The sequence below is a fragment of the Rousettus aegyptiacus genome, unplaced genomic scaffold, assembly GCF_014176215.1.
Source record: "Rousettus aegyptiacus isolate mRouAeg1 unplaced genomic scaffold, mRouAeg1.p scaffold_m13_p_7, whole genome shotgun sequence".
NCBI classification, from domain to species: domain Eukaryota; kingdom Metazoa; phylum Chordata; class Mammalia; order Chiroptera; family Pteropodidae; genus Rousettus; species Rousettus aegyptiacus.
The window spans coordinates 37777985-37798073 of NW_023416310.1; the positions used below are offsets into that span (position 1 = coordinate 37777985).

Consider the following 20089-nt stretch of genomic DNA (forward strand, 5'->3'; position numbering starts at 1 on the left):
GGACTTCAGGCTTCCTATATTCTGAGAACGCACAGCCAAACTCATAAGCAGCCTTCCTAATCAAGTCTGACACCTGCCAACGCCTGGGTCTGCCTCTCTTGGCCTCAGAGAAGCCTTGCCAAAATGGCCCATATTGGCCCTGCAGGAGCATCCAGGCCTGCAAAGCACCAGTGTCGCTGCCATTGTTCACAGCTCCAAAGGATGGGAATGACCCCTAGATCCACTGAGCGAAGGTGATGAAGAAAAACCTTTAAGACTATCTGAATAACTCCCTAGCCACCTCTAGGAGCAAGTGCATTGCTTTACATATCTAATAATCATCTTTCTATCTGCCTATTTACTCTCCCATAGATGTGTTCCCTGTCTTCTTCACTGTCAATCAATTATGGATGGGTTCACTCCCAGGTTTTATGGATAGACATCTGAACTCTCTTTAAATCAATTATGGATGGGCCCCAGTCACCTTTGAACTACATACCTAAAAACTGTACCTTTCACAAGTATAACTTTTATCAGCTGTTCTCTTTCAGTGTTGCCCTTGAATAAAGCAAGTTGCTCAAAGGGTAGGTTCCCACCAAGTATCTCATGGTGATGTTACCCTACTCTGCTATAATAGACACATACACTTTCAAAAGCCAGGAAAGCAAGAAGAGATCTCAAAGCAGTATGAACTATGTTAAAGCAGACAAGTCAATTCAGCAGCTGAAATGCTCAGCATCTCACTATCTCCCCTGGACAAGGGAACTTCTGCATGGTCGGGATGTCTTTCTAAAACCTCCTCGAAATGGAGGCAGCATCCATCTCTTGTGAAAGGAAAATGACTACAGATAAGACAGTATCAGGTCACTTTTACCCCTAAGGAAAATGAAAGTTTAACAGGAAGCCATCACGTCATCCAGAAATTCAGATGACTATGTATCACCAGGCACCACCTCCAGTTGATGGGGAACTAGAGTGGAGGAAGGTAGGCATACACATGCGTACACGAGCTCCATGATATACAGAAGCGCCAACATGGGAGAACCCTACTTGGCTTACTGGCCACCTTGACTGGCTGCCTTAGCTGAATTGGAGAGGACTTACAGCCACTTCAGAGGAGGGTACACAGCCAACGCAATCCAAACACAATCTGCTTCTTTGTGAATTGCAAGCAATTCCCAACTGCCTGAGCTAATGGTACGGAGCAGTAGAGCAGATAACCCAATACGGTGGATAATCTCAAAATCATTTTCCATTTGGCTTGTGGAATGAATTAAATGATTTGTTTCAGCTTCAGCAGATTTACCTTCCTAATTATGTTTTTTGTTAGGCTGGAAACATTCAACATCACAGGATATTGCCAGGCATTTAAAAAATGCAGCAGATAACAGCCATGTAAGAGATCAGCACAAAGGTCACCCAGGGTCGATGACATATATTGAGTGCCTACTGTATGCAAGTTACTCAATGGGACAGAAAGTCATGTCTCCCTCAATCAGGATTATTATGTAGTAAACAAGACCAGATCTAGAGTCATAAAACTATACCTTAGAGACAGTTGGTTATATAAATGCATGTAAAGCATAGACGTTTCTATACATGGGATTTCCCTAGATACTATATAAATGTTTTTTGAATAAATGAATAAATGGATGAAGAAGGCATATTTGGAAAGAAGTCCAATAAATAGTTCCAATAGGAAGCATTCCTGAACTGCCAAGAGAAGACAGCTAGGGTGGTTCATTAGGGTGGTCCAAAAAGGTATTCTTCTAAATGAGCAGATCCTGGAAGGCACAGGTGGAAAAAATGGAATATTTCCCAGCTTGCTTGACCTTCTTCCCTTGGATTCATCCTCGTCATCCTAATACCCCCTTCAAGGAAATCTTTCTTACCCCAGACTACGTCAGTCCCCAGGGAGACGCACTCGTAATATCCTGTATTTCACCTTGTGAGCACTTCATCCAACCCAAAGTAAACACTTATCTTTGCAATATCTGTTGAAAGGCTGTTTCCTCTAATAGAACGTAAACTCCATGATGGCAATTTTTTGTCCCGTATTTACAGTACTTAACACTGTGACGTGCATACAGTGAGGCTAAATAATTATTTGTGCAGCAATGTAGTGAACTGAAGTGCTGAAGTCAGGAAAAAGACCCCTAGCTGAGCCCTAATGAATGAGTAGGAAATATTTAAGTGAAAAAAAGAGAAGTTTCCTGGGGTCTCAGGAAAGAGAGTCTGCCTGTGTAGCCACATAGAGATGAAAATAAACAGGAAGATTTAAAATAAACGGGATCTTTAGTAGGCTGCTTCATAGAGTTATAATAAGGATTAGAAATTATTTGAAAAAATAATAAGTACCATTTACTGAGTGTTTCCTACAAGATAATTTAATGGATTATCTCAACTATCACAGCAACTGTATGAAATAGTTATCATCATTTTTATGAGAGAGCTGAAGCTTACAACATTTAAGGTCACTTATTAAATATATGGCCACTATTTGAACCCAGATATACAGCCACTATTTGAACCCAGGCCTATTCATCTAGATGACTCCAAACCTCATGAAATTCACCATTAAGCAAACGAGGTACTATATTCAAATACGTTTTATAAATTGTAAAGCACTTGGCAGCAGTAATGTGTGTGGGTACAGGTAAATATGGCCAAAGAACCAAGCGGCAGATTGACTGATTAGCTAGCTAGCCAGCTAAGTAAGGAACCCCAACTTTCATTGAATGACTGTTGAAAATCCAAAATATCCTGTTATCTAAAGGACAGAAAATCTGTGTCTCCTTGATACCCAAATAAGCAGGCAACAATGGAAATGTTCATGAACTCTGTCTCTAACTGGTTTAGCGCTTTTTTTTTTTTTCTTTTTTGCTAAGGCTTAAGGTGACCGAATAAATATTAAGATCAATGTGGCCTTTTTCAATAAGTTCGAGGTTAACTGATCCAACTACAAGTGACTGTTAAAATAGACTTGATGCAAGTGTACAAACCCCAATCTGGGCCAGAACTGTTGAGTTGTTTTGGTGTAAAAACATCTAACCTCTAAATATAAGCTCAAAGAAAAGAGGGTCTAGTCTGTTGTTTACCTTTATGTGTCTGGCGCCAGCACAATACAAAGCATACAATACATTCACAATTATAGAATGAAAGAGTGAATGTTTAAGATTTAGTTAATTTTAATTATAAAAGGTTAAAGGAACATGGAAAGCCCCGGATATACTTATTATCACTATAACTGGGAAGAACTAAGAAATGCAGGACACTTTAGAAGGCAGCACGTCAAATGTTTGGCTAAATTTGGATTACTAAAAAAAAAATATATGTTTTAGTCACCGAAAAGCATTTCTTTTCCAACAGAATGGCAAACAAATATAACAAATAACTGAACTAAAGTTTTCTTTTCCTTTGAAACTGATTATATTCCCATCCCATTGACACATCCTGATTGGCAGCCTCTAGACCATCATCCACTCTCAATTAGCATTTATTAGTATTTTTATTAATAAAAATCAGCATGTTTAAACTTCCTCTCAGGAGATGTCAATGGATTTTCATTTTTTAATAATGAAGACTTGAGAAATGATTTCTTTTAATACATCTCAAAAAATATGCCGCTGAAAATCATAAAACTTCTATTTATCCTAATGACAGCCATTCCCTCTCACACAGGTATGTCAGGGTAGAACACAGCTTGTTTTGTGTTTAGCACATCCTGGAGGTTTTCTGGGAGCTGGGTGCAAACCGCAGGAAAAAAAAAAAACAAAACAAATAAGTCACCATCTCAGGAAGCATTCCTCAGATATTCTGGTTTTTGAGACAAGTGGAATTATTCCCCACTAATTTATACACCAATGAAACTGGCTGGTTGGCAAGTCCACAATTAATGTGAATGCCAAATGGGAAGGCAGCTTTGTTTCATCTCAGAGAACACTTCACTGAACAGCAGCCTCCCCAGCTGAAAATGCATGCAGTGTCTCTCTTTTAACTTGCAGCAGACGCTGGCATTTCTTCATCTCTATTCACTCTATCATTATGATGCATTATACAATGTAATGATGTAATACACCGGAAAGCTGAAATGTGTGCGCCTTGCCAAAAATAATAATAAGAAAAGTATACAATTATTTTCTGCTATGAAAGCCACTATCACTATCATTTCATCCTTCCCCAGCCAAAATGAAAGCTTTCCTAATGGCTCAGAGTCTCTTTATGTTTGTGAATTGAACATGAATGTGAAAAGTAGGACGTCACCTCGTCTGTACTGAGTTAGAACTTTTAAAGGATGTAAACAAATTTATCACTTGAGTATGGCGGGCTGGCTCCTGAATCTACTCCGGCCATATTTTCGATGGTGTGATTTCTGGTGTGATTCTAAATGTTACCCAGCCTTTATTTGTTAATAACAAATTTTCCTAAAAAGGGTCTGCCTTTTCATGTTTCATTAACATTAACCTACAATCACAAGCCACTGTTCTGGGCAGGAAGCACATTTCAGGGAAAAGTCACCGTCTGCTGGTAGCTGTGTTCGTGGCTGATTAAATCAAAAAGAATCAAAGTAATAAAACCTCAGAAATAAAACCAATTAATTGCTATGTTTCCCCTCCCCCTTACTGAATGCTATTTTGAGTTACAGAAGCAGAAAATTGTTTTAAGAATCAGATATTTTTAATGCATCACAAGAAAATATTCCCAAAAGATTGCAATATTGAGCAGACTTTTTCATGCAATTCCTTCTGGTTCGACCCCTCCCTCCTCTTCTTTTCTCCCCTCCACTAAAGCCCCCCCTTCCCTGCTCCCATGGATTTTCTGGGTAGATTTTTTTTTTACAGCATATCTAATGTTATTCTTCATTATTACCGGAGATCAACCTCTTATAAATAGGATGAAACGCAAAGAAAGAAACTACATCCCTCACTGTCCAGCTTGCTGCAAGAAGCTCTGTCGCTTTGGATTGCAGGGACATTTCAAAATGATATTTTCAGTCCTGTTATTATAATTGTAATTGAGAAGTGGCTGATGAGATGGGGAAGCCAGAGACGAATTTTAAGGGAACACAAGGACCAGAGCAGGGCCATGCTGCCGTCCACTGCATTCCATCTCCAGCTTTAAGAAAACTGCCTGACAGAGCTCACTCACAAAACCCAGCCACAGATCATAAAGCTGCTAAGTGGGCTGGCCACCCGCTTTATGCTGAAAATTTGTGGGATGCCATTTTTTGCCTGGCAAAATTAGTAGGAATGCTTAACGTAATTAATTTTTATACTAAACACGTGTTGTTATTTTTTTTTTAATGTACAATTACCAAACCATCAAAACCACAGTAGAGCACAATCAGATGTGCCTGAAAACACATAATTGACATAAATGACGTGCAGGAAAATAATGTGAAAACATAAAATAAATGGTTATTGCTTTTTAGAATCTGCATTTAAAGAGTGGAATTAATCATAATTATGCATTATTAGCTAATAATTGGGTGGAAGCATACAGGGCATATCTTGTTTATTATTGCTGGTGCTGCTATTGTAAGTGTTATTATTATTTTTGGTGGAAAATTTTACCAACCTGAGATTGTTATGAAGAATTCCCACTGATTACTCAGTACATATAGCCTGTAGACTCTTTTGCATTATTCACTCACCACTGAAATACAGTCACCTCTGGGGAAGGCCCCACAAAATCCCAAACGTCTCATAAAAACACACTAGCAGGTGTAGGGCTAGTGAAAGAAAGCCAAAGAGGGGCAGAGAGTAAAGAGGGATGGATTCTTCATGCAGGGTAAAAGCAGCCTAGAGCAAAAAGCAGAACTATCTATGCTCAGTTATACTGATTTGAGCATTATTCAACATATTGCTTCTTCATTCATTCCCTCTCTCTACCAACCTAACCCCCATGTAGATAGATAATAGATAGATGGATAGATAGATAGATAGATAGATAGAGATATATATGTGTGTGGATACATATATTCTCAGAAGGAAAAGAAGGGTAAGATATGGCTGGGCTTTTAATGACTGTCGATGGTCAATAGTTATGTATACTATAAATTGTACTTGTATCACTGAGGTCGAAAGACGGAAAGCTTCCGAAAATTCAGCACTTTGAAATTCCAAGCCTCAACACTCCCTCATGTTACCCAACTCCGGTTCTTTTATTTTAGGGAATGTGTCAAGTTTCCTGTGATCAAATTCTTACGCCATGAAATCATGAAGACTAAATGACAGTGCATAAAACAGAAGCAGTGTCCTCAAAGTGTCAAAACAACCAGTTAGAAGGTGAAAAATTTGCTGACGTAACCAGTTTTCTTGGTCTACATGAGATAAAGTAACTTTTAAGATGGATTTTTTGTTTCTTTTCCCCACATTTTGGTGTCACATAAATTGTCAAAGGAACAAGATCAAAAAGAAAATGACCAAAATGGCAAAGACAAGAAGAAATAGGAAAAAAGAGAGAGAGAAGTAAAATTGGCTAATTAATCAAATTTAAATTTGTTACATATTTTTAAAAAATAGTCGACTTGATAAATCCAATCCACTTATTCCTTTTATTAATGCGACAAAAATTTCTTGAGTGCCTACTATGTGTCAGACACTATCCTAGGCCCTGAAGATTCAGTGAACAAAAGAGACAAAAGCCTTTGCTCTCATTGAGTTCATTTTATGTCAGAAGGGGCTGGGTGGTGGAAAGAGAGACAACAAACAATAATTAAAATATACAGTAGGTCCATACACACCTTAGAGACAAAGCTCAGAAAAGAGGGCAGACAGCATGTTCATGGGGAGGGGGAGGTGCAGAGATGTCATGCAATTTTAAATAGGACAGTCAGTAAGACTGCCCTGAGAGGTAATATTCCAGCAACAACAATAGGCCTATTTAGATAAAAACTTAGTGAGATTTTCCATTTAAATGGGCTTTTCCTCTCTGAGAGCAGAGATGGTCAAACTGATCCAACCATCTTTTGAAAGCAATCACACAGGGATTCCAAGGAAGATTCGCATCAACTGCAGCTCCTGGGCAACAGAACTAGTTCAAGTTAACAGAAGTCTTACAAAGAGGAAGTAACACTTGTTGCCCAGAATAACTCAAACTGTGTTTCTCTCATTTGTTTTAAGCACAGATCAGTTTGTCTGAATTCAGCAAAGTAAAATAACGTAAAGCGAAATGTTCTAGAAAGGAGTATGACTGTGATGGGCTCTCTGTATGGGGTAAGAGGAAGAGAGAAACAGGATCTGGTCTTTCTGGGCAGCTAAGTAACTAGTGTGGCTGGATTTATCTTTTAAGCCGCTTGTTTTCCACGCTGTTAGCCCCAAGAAAGAAGAAGGGCAGTATGTATATTTCTAGTGACCATATTTCCAGAGTCACAATTTGGAACTCAGGACCTAATAAAAAATACTTTTTCTGATTTGTGAATTCATTTATATAAAAAGCTTTTCTGAGTTATAAAATTTAAACCACTTGCAGTTCTTATTTTTTAAATTGGCTTTCTTAAAAAGAATGTAGCTGCATAATTAAAAACATACACTTCACCAAAACACACAGACACACACACACACACACACACACACACCTCTATATCTTTACATTAAATACAATATTTGAAACTGTAAAATTGAAAGATTCTAAAAACTCAGTACCGATGGTCCCTGTAAGTATACTCAAAACAAATGTAATCTATGTCAACCTAGTAAAATGTACTTCTTTTCTGGAGTACACACAGCTTCTGTACTCTTAATATTGGATTTATTTATTTAAATAAGGGGTCTTAGCATAACTTAGCACCAGGCACATCACTCCTTCCTCCCTGCCCCACCTCTATACCAGGCTGGTGGGACAAGAAAGGGCAAGGATCACTTCCTCTGAGGCTCCATCCCAACCCTATGCTGGAAGGATAAAGCCAGCATTGACCGATGGGATACTGGGAAGAGACAAATCCATATAATGTGCCATGGGAAGAGCCAGAGGAATGCAGGAGGAGTCACAGACCCCAATCCCAGACTTTTAGGGCATGTTGTATTCCTTCCTGGGTACCCAGGACAATGAAGGGGCTGAGGGCAAATTTCTCCAGTTACACTGAATGTGATGTGTGTGTTCGTGTGTGTGGGGGTGAGGGAGTGAGAGGGGAGGAGTAAGGGGTGAGAATCTCCATTGCCATCTCTGTTTCTGTTGTCATTGGTGCTTACTGAGACCTTCTCAGAGTCAGGGCCAAACCCAGATCAAAACTGTGATGTTTAGAAAGAGCATTACATGTCATACAACCTCCTCCATTCTGCCTTTCTCTCCTTTCTTTCACTGGTCAAATTGGGCATTCAAGGCTCCCTCTTTTTCTTCACCCTATATTTACTCCCTTCACCAAGACTTTGCTATCAACTGCTTACCTTGGTGTGAATGCAAGTTTACCAGTAACTTCTAGGGAAATCTGCAACTAAAGTCTCTTCTATCACTGAAAGAGAAGCCCTGTCTCTCATGGCAGAAATCCAGGGTCCTATGTCAGTGCTGTCTTGGGCACTAGAAACCTTGGAAACCTATTTTAGCTACTCCATTTTGGTACCCACATCCAGGTGAGCTTGAGTTTTAATTAGCCTTTGGCAACTAGATGGAAATCTTCTCAAGATACAAAAAAAAAAAAAAAAAAATGAAGATGGAACTGATTTGTGCAAAACCACCTGATCTGTAACCAGGAATACTGTCCTCCTAAATTATTTGAAAGACAAGCAGAAACAATTTGACCATGCACAGAAAGAATACCTTTTCACCAGACTAGAAAAATAAAGTTGCTGATTCTTCTCAGACATGGGGTTGCTTCTCCCTCTCTGCACCCAATTCTCTTTGCCTCTTGATGAGCTCAGATCCACAAAACTGAATGGGGTATGTTGCTGAGGATTTTCTCACCCCAAATCCCTTTCCCTCATGTGGGTATACCAAGGGGAGGGGTGGGTGAGGAGCAGTGCAGAGTCATCCTAAGCCTTCCTTGGAGAATCTATTCACTGATGACACTGAAATGTGGCTTTATTCACTCAAATACTTCATGATTCTAATGCCTGATTTGATCAAAAATGTTAATTATGCTTCTCTTAAACATGATTTATAGGACATTAATGACAGTAAGGGAGTGTATCCTCTATGCAGGCAAGATACCAGTCTAGGGACTGCCTCCGATTTCCATGTAATTAGAAAAATTTGGCCCACCCAGCGGCCTAATAAGATTCCCACTCTCTTTCCCTCTCCAAAATGCAGAATGAATCACTAATTGGCATGCTATGTGTCCAGTAGACAGTAACTTTTTTTAACTACAAAATTTAAGGTAACTAAAAAATAATAACAACAACAACAACACATATTTGTATAACTGTGTAATCTGCGAGTGGCTTTGCACCAACAAATGGGTTTGGCTGTCAGTAACTATAGGTCTTTTCTAAAAAGAAATCAAGTTTGTATTTCCTTTCCAGGGGGAGAAGTATGTGCTTTAGGTATTTTTTAGGTTTTTTGTTTGTTTGTTTATTTGTTGTTTGTTGTTGTTCGTGGGAGGGATTAGCAGGTATAAGCTCAATCACATACAGAAAGCCTTGTTTGTATATGAGTGTATATTTATGTGATTGTGTGTGCGTGTCCACGTATGCTTTATAAATACACTTGGAGAGAAAGAGCATTGCTTTAATGCCTGCAAAGTGGGTATGTGGAAGGTTCCCATTTTCATTGCTAAAATGATTTAAAATCTGGAATGGAAAGAAGACTTAGGGCTTAAAGATGCATAATGAAAACAAAAACAGTAACAGTTTGTATTTTTTTCATGCTTCTCCCATGACAAGCACAGGTATGGCCATGAAATGATTACACACCTCCCTTATCTCTCACATATAAGCCCATAGGTAACCATGTTTAGGTACATCTCTTTCTCCATGTGTGCAAGCCTCTTGCAGAAACACAGCCTCTCACTTCAGAGCTCTTGCCAATCTATACTTTTTGTGCCTGTAACATATGTTGTGATGTGGCTTCTAGGAAACTTATACTGTTGCGTTTTTATGCTATTACAGAAGGAAGCATCTACACAGTATAAACAAGAGTATAGCATGACCCCTTTAAAGGGGAAAGTCTGTAGCAAAATTCTGAACCCATTTTAAGGATGTAAAGCAAAAGGGTTTTACAGCTCTTCTGGAGATTACCAAAGAGACATGCAAGTCTGTCTTCTTTTCTTTAATCAGGATGGCTTTGTGTGAGGGTACAGTGAGCTTTGACATGAGCAATGTTTGGGTTTGTGTTGCCAGCCAGAGAAAATTCAGTTTGTGCCACAATATATATGTGCACGGGAAGAGTATTTTTTAAAATACAATAAAATGTTATCTCTGATTAGAAAAGAAAGATGAATTCTCCTGCTAAACCAGGTAACCCTAAAAGCGTGTTAACATGAAATACTAAATAAAATGCTACTCATCTATAATAAATCTTATTACACATTTTGGCAATTTTACTACTAACATAGTGAAGGTTTCAAGCAATGTTTGAAAATAGAAATCTTAAATTGAATCATTGTTGCATGAATATATGCAAAATATTCATTTCTAGCACTGTGAGGGTTGAGTGCTTTTAAATTGGAGAAATCACTCATGACTTCACCTTTTCATGCAAGATAAAGTTGTATGTGGTAACATCATTACAATGTCATGAAAGGAGTGGAAATCATACAACAGTTCTGCCTAAAGCTAATATACAAAAAAGAGCTTCAATATTTTTCAATATTGTTCAATATTTAAAGGTGCAGTGCCAGGCTTTAAATATATTTAAAAAAATCATTAGGCTTTACATGTCAGTGAGGCCTTTACTGAGCTCAGAGACTAATAAAATCATTGATGAGATCTCTTTAATATTTAACAGATTTCATGTAGTCGCCTATTTCCAACTCCTGTCTCTGCGGATGGGGCTAAATATAGATTTAAAAAAAATATTTATGAGGAGGTGACTACAGATTTTCTTAACTATAGCACTGAAATGAAGCTATTTATTCAATGATATTGTGATAACAAGAGAAAAAAAGCATTATGACATTTAAATAGGATTTTCTATCAATTCTTTAATAGAGGATAGCTTCGAAAGTAACTAACACATTTATACACACTAACAATCAGAGAAGTCAATCAGTGAAAACAAATGAGCAGATTTTCAAATGAGTTGCCGAACCATGAATCATCAATAGAGCGTTAGGAGGATTGTGAGAAACCAAAAGATTTTTTTTTTTAAATACAGAGGATGACAATAATTGTTGCTCATGGATCTCTTTGCTTTTTTTCTATCCAGTGATAAAGAAAATTAGGAGCCAAAGTTCAGACTCAAAATCCTATATCATATGTGTGTGTGTATGTGTGTGCACACTGATATAAGAACAGCTCTCATTTAATTATATTATTTTTTATAGTTACTCTGTAGGGGAATATCATTTATTCCAAGGTAAAGTAAGGAATTCACAGGCTCAACTTTAAACCCTGTTTATGTGTGAAATTGATAGCTCCATTTCTGTTATCAAGTCACTAGTCCAGCACTTTAAAGTCATGGTCTGCAAAATAAAATTGTCTCCCTTTTGAATGTCAACCCCTAAAACCAAATATTCCCATTTATTAAAATAAAAATGTAAATTTATAAATTATCATCCTATTTTTATGTAAAAGCATTCTGGAAAGTACCACATACCATTGTCACATGGCAAACAGCCCTCCCCATCATTGGCTGTTGCTAGGCTACCAGGAAATGGAATGGACCATTGCCAATGATGAATTAACTGATGAGCCAGGATGACAGTAATCTTTGTCACTGGGTGCAGTAGCTGTCTGAGCCCTGTCATTTTCTGCATTTCATGTTAAACAGATATACCTAGATTGTAAAACAATACAAAGAAGAATCTGAAAAGAAAGAAGTAAACTTTGACAATCAGAGGGTGGTAGCTTTTTATATATACATACGAGGCTTATTGCCTTCACTGAAGAATGCAGTCCAACATTCATTAGCTTTTCTTTCTTAAATTAAAACCTATGACAAATTAAACTTTGTTTTACATGCATGAAGCAGATTCAAAGGGATACCTACGGAGAAGCATTCTGCAATCTGTGTCTGTCTACACAAAGCCAAAACATCCGACCGAACTGTGAAAAATTCACAAATAGTCAAGATGTTTGGTCCCTGATGTTAATCATTAGGATGTGTGTATATATAAAAGTATCCTTACTTGAGGAATTGTAGATGACTAGCCAAATCCTAGTTTGGGGCTTTACAGACTTTATAGGCATAAAGAACTAGTGATTGAAATTTTCAGTGAAAACATGTCTACACAGGACACAAGGTTTTTCCATTTGAACAAACAAATTCAATCAAATTGATTTTTTCTCATGAATTTATCTAAAAACATGTTGAAGAGGTCAGTGGTTTTGTTCTGCATGTCGATTCAACCTTAGACCAGTCATGAAATCACACAAGGCTGAAGGCAGGGACTCGGGAGTTCTGAGCAGTGGACTTCAAGGGAAAACAGAAGTAAAGTAACATATACCTGAAGGTGTGAGCACACATCAGAGCGTAAATCCCCAGGGATAAAAGGAGGGAAATGAATTTGTGGACCAATGTGGACATGGGGTGTCCAGGGAGTTAGCACAGTGAAACACCACCAGCCAGGAAATTATATTGCAACAAACATGGCTTGACTCTAAAGCAGTAAGGCCAGTTTCAAGTCAAACAAGAAAGGCTAACTAATCATATTTTTAAGGATTCAGAAGAAAAAATAAACTGAGAAGATCCAGCAGTGGCACCTTTAGATGCTGGGAGTATTTAATGATAAAGAGCATAAGGAGCAACACAACATCAGATGGAGGAAATTAAATGTTAAAAATGATTTCTTGCTTAACCATTTCTATATCTAGTTTTTTTCCCAAATCATCCTGGAGATAAAACTCAACAATCTGGATTGATAGTTGTGCTGATAACACATCCCCAATAAAAATTTCAGGAATGGCATACTAGTTAGATATCCTTCTTCTACTTGACTATGTATCTTCTTACTCATTATGAAATTGATTAATTCTCTTAGATATAAATGGATGTGAACAAGTGAGTATAGGTATGCATACATGTGTGAGCGTGTGGGGGGGGGGGAGAGAGAGAGAGAAAGTGTGTGTGTGTGTGTGTGTGTGTTTGTGTGTGTGTGTGTGTGGTTTCAGTGGTTTTAGGACAAAGGATCTGCCAGTGAGACAGAAACTCAGGGGTCTTGTTAGTCTCTGCATTAGTGAGAAGATGAATGGCAGGGGGTCCTCTGGACCTAATACTTCATAGCACTCAAAGGCTGTCCTGCTCTTTTTTAACATATGAATTTTTGAAATGATAGATCATAACTATAGACCCAATGCGTGTGGATGCGGGTTGTATGCACTTAATATTTCAGAAGAAGTGTATGCAACCTAATCCAATCACTCTGAAAAATGTGGAAAATGAAAATGCATAAAGAAAGCTGCTGGCATAAAACAGAATAAAGAAGAAATATTGGTGAAGCTCTGTATGATTAGACAAAATATATTTATGTAGTATTTGAATATATATGTATATGCATGTATATATTCTGATCTATGTATGTTTATGTACATTTACTACACATCTATACATGTATACTAAATAATCAAAGTATTAAAATAAACAAAGCATATCAAAAAATTTCCTTTCTTTGAAGTTAAAATGGCTGCCTATCTTCCAGTACGAGTCTCTGTCATCTCCTTTATAAAGATCTAGAGAATTATGTTAGATTTTTAGTGAAACCACAATCAGGACTTCAAAAGTATTAGTAAATATTGGAGAGGTAGACTAATTAATGTGTGACTGTATTGACTCTGGAGCCAGAAATGGGGGCATAGGTATGAATTTCAGCTCTGTCACTATTACCTTTTAGTCTCAAGCAAGTTACGTAACCACTTCTGTTTCTTCATCTATAAAATGGGAGAAGGGAAGGGGGTAACAATAGTACTGATTATTGGATGCCCTAATATTTATTTTTGAACCTGGCAATGCCTGACATATAATAAGCCTGGCATATAATAAGCACTATAGAAGTATATGTTAAACAAATAAATACACAAATACCTAGTAGTTACCAAAGAAATGTTATCAAGAGAAGTTTTGAAACTTTCTTTCCCATAAAAAGCAAAGCATTGCATCTTGATGGTTTGGTACTGGCAAACTATTTACTGACAACCTATTGTGGATGTGGGCTAATGTTTTATTCTCTGTCTTGGTAACTTAGTCCTATGGACCTAGAGCATGATGATTGCATCCCCTTGGGTCAGCTTTCCTGAAACCAGGATGCTCTCAAACCACCTGACTCCTGGAATAAATTGCTAGTCACCTTGTCTACCCTAGTTTGTCATCCTCATCTTTTCTCACACCACTTCATGGCTTAACATAAGGATTTTATTTGGGGGTGGGGGGACAGGAGAGAGATAGAGAGAAGGGAGAGGAAGAAACAGAAAGAGAAAGAAACAAAAACAGAGAAACTTGCCCCAAATGACAAGAAGAAACACTGGATGAAATAGGGTATGAAGATAGAAAAAAAAGAGAGAAGGAGAAAAAAAAGCCCAGGGCAAAATGGAAAAATCTTTTCAGCCGTCGCCAGGCCAATAAAACAGCTGAGACTTGAGATGACAGAGGGAGACAGAATGACTACTGGGAACAAGAAAGTAAAGGCATGGCCGCCTGGCCAGACTGTCCTAACGGATGTCGAACAACATTTATTCCTTCAACGATATCCATTGAGCACCTAAGAAGATCCCCAACTGCAATCAAAATATTCAAAACTCCCTGCTCCTATAGAGTTCGTACTCCATAGAAGAAGGAGCTAAATAATAAATAATCTAAACAAGTAAAATATACAGTATGTTCAAAGATAACAAGGACTAAGGGAGAAAGCAGGCGAGAGGGTTAGGAAGTGGGTGGGTGCAGGCAGGGGAAGCATCCTGGCCATGTATCTGCCTTAGTTCCATACCACACAGCCCTCGAGAAAGGGGCTTATGCTCAGAGCACACATCTGATCACTTTCTGATTATGCTATTAGGTTTTACGCAAATGCTCCTATTGAAGCTTCTCTCCATAACAGAGTCCTGCTCTGACTGTTTCCCTGCCGCATATCCACTGATCTTGTTGGGAGAAGGGAGGATGGTCCCAGGGTTTCTGATTCTCGATTCTTCCCTGAGGGGCCAGACTCTACTTCTCACACTCTCCAGTGGGGTTAACTCACTGAATACAGCATCACAGGAAACTCTGAGGCAAAGTTTATCTTCCCGCATCTGGAAGTACCTTTCTCCTCAGTCTTTCATAGTACTTATTCTCTGATAACCTGCTTGTTCTCATCTCTGGGACCCCTTTAGCAGAGAAAGAAACCATTAAAAACAGATAAGCATTTCCAAACAGGAAAGCAGTGCATCCCTTCTCTTTTACTCTCCTTCTTTAAAGGATCGTAAACAAGCTTCCTAGCACGCTTCTGTCATTCTCCTCCAAGCTTTTTTTTTTTTAAATAATTTATTTTTTAAAGCAATTTTAGATTCACAGTAAATTAAGTAGAAGGTACAGAGATTTCCGACATCCCCCGCCCTCATACATGCACAGCCTCCTTCATTATCAATATCCCCACCAGAGTGGCACATTTGTTATAATTGATGAATTATAATTGATGAATTGTGGATTTGGAGAAATATATAATGACATGTGTCTATCATTAGAGTACCACACAGAGTGGTTTCACTGCCCTAAGAATCCTCTGTGCTCTTCCTATTCATCCCTCCCTGCCCCGATTCCTCCTAGGTTAGGTCTCCTCTTGGTTTCTTTTCCCTTCTTTTTCTCCGTATCTTCAAAGCCCCACAATAGTAGTAGACAGTTTGCATCGTTAGGTTTGAAGTCTGAGGAAGAGGATTTAGATATAACTGGAAGGGAATAACCACAAGAGGAGGGCACCTTAGTCACACCCTTTAAATGCTCATGTTACAATTGAATGATGGATTTATGTTCCAAAGGCCATATAATGTAGAGGTTATGAATATAAAGTCTGGACTCACACTGGGTTCAAATCCTAACCCACTCCTTTCATGCTCTGTGAATCTGGGCAAGTTACTTAACCTTTCTGAACCTCAGTTTATTCATCTATAAAATTGGGATAATGGAAATACCTACCTCAAAAGATGGTTTTTAGAATTAAATGAGATGATCCAGGTGAAGCATTTAGAAGAGTGTCTAGTAAATTGCTTGCTTGAAAATGTCATTTTTATTGTTGTTTACATGGCCCCAACAGGGGCAGGAACTCAGCACTATTGGTCTCTTTCGCCCTTGCACAACCTGCCTTCGCAAAGTAAGAAAATGGAAGCCAGTGGCTCTTTTAAGTAATTCTGTTGCTATATGATTACATTTAAGCTTGGCTTTATTACACTTTCATATTTTACCTTGTGGAGCAATTTCATAGTATGCATGATGGCGATCTTTCAGCATCACCCAAGGTTAGGTCCCTTAGAGAGGCAGAGGACTGATGCAGTAGGAACATAAAATGTACGCTCTTCAAAACAGGTTTCAGAAGACGGGGAAAACAGAAAGGTGTTTTGTGCTAGAACTCTCTTCGGTAGAACGAGAACACAGAACTTTGAGCTACTCTGGGCATGCACGTCTGTCTCCTATTGGAGAGTGAAGTACTTTTGGACAGAAACGAGCCCCTCATAAACCCTCAGCCACATACTTTGGGGTCAGGGATCTATGCGAAAAGCACTTATTGAAAAACAAAACACGCAAACAGAATATTAAAGTGGGGTCACATTTCTTACCCAATAGGCCACATTGGTCATCCTGTGATGACATAACAATTCTGCTCGGAACCCTAGAACGAAAGGAGGAAACCTGATGTCTTAGTCTGTTCAAATACAGAAGCTGCCAGCTCATGAAAGTGAATTGGCTACCTGAGTACAACTCAAGTCTAGTGAGACAGCAACTGAACTGAGGAAGTTATGTGTGACCAGACCACGGTGGGGCTGCCAGGAGGAGGAGGAGGGAGCAAGTTCCCAGGTGCCAAGAGAAGTTGTCCTCCAATCATATTTTCCTCAAGAATTGATTCTAATTTAAACTTTCCTCGGTAAATCACAAAATCTACTTAGGATTGTTAGAAAACCAACTGCGATCTCCAAATGGCCTGACAGAAATATCTGAATAGCTAACCGAACTTTTCAGGGGTCTTCAGGACTTTTGCGGCCATGTGGACAAAACCAACAACATCTGATGGTGGCTAGATCTGCATATGAAAATCACATGGAGTGGAGAAAGGTGGCTCTCCAACGTATTCTCGAGTTGGAGGAGTTAGTAGGGGAGGATATTTGGCGGAATTCAACTTTCTCCTTTCCCCAGATTCCAATGAAAGGTTTGTACATGGAAAGAGAAATAAAACCTTCCAAAAAACACTTTCTGACTTCAGTCTAGAAAGAAAAGAATTCTTGACCTCAGTCCAAGATCAGGTACTTCTGTTTCCCTGGTTTTCTGCAGAAGCTCCTCTATCTAAAAATGTTTTTGCATGAAAACTTTGTCTCTCTTGCTCTCTCTCTTAAGTATAGTGACTTAAAAATCCATCATTGTACAGTTAAGTTCACCTTTTTTCCCCCACAGACAATCCTTACTAGATTCTAGAGAGACAAACCCCTTTACCAGTAATCCATTTCTTAGGCGACCTTCACAGTGTCCTGAAAGAAGCAGCTCAGCATTGCCTGACCCCTCTTCTCCAGCCAGTAGTGGACATGTGACCCCAGCTGCAGCAGATTCTTTCTCTCAGGAATTCGAAGTAGGGACACTAAAATTTGCATTACTTTGATGTGGGGAGTATGAGCTGAATGGTCATGTAGATTTGCAGGCTAAGGCCACTATTTGAAGGCAGCCATGATGGGCCACATAAAAGTAGATATGTAAACAAAGAAACATCAGAGAAGAGAATAAAGCATAGAAACAAAGAGGTGCACAGAGGAGAGATGATGGGATGACAGAGAGGCGTCAGCAGATGCTCCATTCCACTCTCATCTCTGCGAAGCAAAGCTCCATTAGTACTTATGCGTTTCACGAGATGCCCATGAAGCTTTTTAAAAACACATATTTTTTTTAGCTTATTCAAATATGTATTTCTCTCTTGTACCAAATAACTTCTAAAACGAGTGGTAGGTAGTAGTACGCAGACACACTATGGTGCAAACCCTTCGGTACATCTTGTTGGTAAGGACTGCTTACCCTCACATACGAATTTCATTGCATTAATGCTGGGCAAGTGTAAATGACGGAGAAGTTCACATGATGAAGGACTTGCAATATGGAGAAACTTAAATGGCTGTCTGTGTGCTAGGCATTGAACGGCTCAAAGCAAGAAGTTATTCTCCTTCCGGTATTGTTTCATGAGAAGTTAGCAACCATGTCAACGCACTTAGGTACCACGGTGCTAAGCACTATGTCAATCTAGAGAAGGAGATAAAAATCAACAACGCTGACAGCTTTCTTTACTTGTAGCACAATTGTCTTTAGAGAATAAAGCTAAACATCCCCTGGTCCCTGGAGACAACCCCTCTGGATTGGGGCTTAAAGAATATCACAAAGGCCTTTACCTAGAATAAAGATGGGGGAAGCATGCTCTTGCCTATCAAAAGAGGATCTCCTAATTTACTAATCATCCCATCAAAATACAGATGAGCATTCTGAAGTGTGTGGGTATAATTAATCGATAAGTGTGTATGAATATCCATAAGTGAATATGGTATGGATTTAACTGTCAACATCCATTGAACAAACACGTACGGTATGCGAGATTTGATTTTGAGTTCTGCCACTTTATTAGCCATATTACTAGTGTGAGTCTTAGACTTCACATCAGTAAAAAAAGACATAATGATACTAACTTTGGTTGGTGTGAGATTTAAATGACGTAATATTTGCAAAGCAAAGCACACAGTAGGTGTTCAAAAATGTGCCACGAAATCTTACTTAATACTAAGTACTTTCAAATTAATCATTTATAAATTCCTATATTTAATTGCTTGAACATAATACTCACTATTAGATGCAAATGTCTTAAAAGAATTCCTTCCTGTGCTATTAAATGTTTCATTCTGATAAATTCATTGATCCGCATTACGGTGTCCACAAAACCTAGACTATCTTAAACAAGTAGTAGCAGAACATGAAGAAAACCTAGGCCTAGAGGTTTCCAAGTTCTTGAGCCCTTATGTGGCTGGCAGGAAATAGTAACCTGGCCCATTGCAAAGTTCATATGATTTTCAATATTACTAGAGTGCTTGTTAAATTAACTCTCTTGTGCTAATAGATGATAACCTAACTGCTACTTAATAAGCTTCCCTGATCACCTTTCTACTTTAGGTCACACCAAAACAGTGTTCTCCAGCTTCCTCAGGTCCCTTTGTTTTAATCAAAAACCACCTCTGCTCACCGGACCAGAGATTAAGAGCATAATTCAACACTGCTTTACCTATTTCACAAATTTCCCTCCTTCAACCACTAGCTGTTTTCTACTTTTGCTCTCATGAAAACTATACCAAGTCATGAATAATATGGTTGACCCTTCTTTAAAAAAAAACCCACCTCCCTATTTTAAAAAAAGTAGGAAGGCATACTTATCCTATTCGGAATTGAGCAGCACCTTCATCAACATTTTCTCATTAGCTCCCCCTTGCTGCTCTGACAAAATGAGCAGCATCCACTCTCCCCTACCCCACCTCCCACCCCAACCTCCCCAAAGACTGTGCATAAGATCATTCCCCAAGGATCTTCCTTCAGAAAAAAAAGGCAACATAGAGCTCCCAGTAAGAAGCTTCTCTCTGACAGCAGACCAGAATGTTAGCGAGGGAACCCAACAAGGTGTACACGTACATCTAGCAGTCCTTTAAAGGATAACAGCTTTGCATTGGGCACAGGTCAGGGGAACTTTGGTTTGGAGAACAGGTGGGCTACCTGACAACCAGCAGGCAGCCTTGCTTTTGACTATCGCCATTTTAAATCAGGATGTTTGGCAAATCATTAGTGTCTGCTAGTTATTAAACAGAGGAAAGTTCAAAAGCACACG

General features: G+C 38.7%; 1 long non-coding RNA gene across 7 annotated transcripts in view; it reads right to left on the reverse strand.

Moving 5' to 3' along the window:
- LOC107502447 overlaps window positions 1-20089 on the reverse strand; it is a 607862-nt gene that overhangs the window by 244906 nt on the left and 342867 nt on the right. For 6 of the 7 annotated variants that reach the window (XR_004952153.1, XR_004952152.1, XR_004952149.1 and 3 more), the window contains one exon: window positions 16812-16864. The exons of the other annotated variant lie outside the window; for it this stretch is intronic. This is a non-coding gene — a long non-coding RNA (uncharacterized LOC107502447). The remainder of the gene's footprint in view (window positions 1-16811; window positions 16865-20089) is intronic. 7 annotated transcript variants of the gene reach the window in all.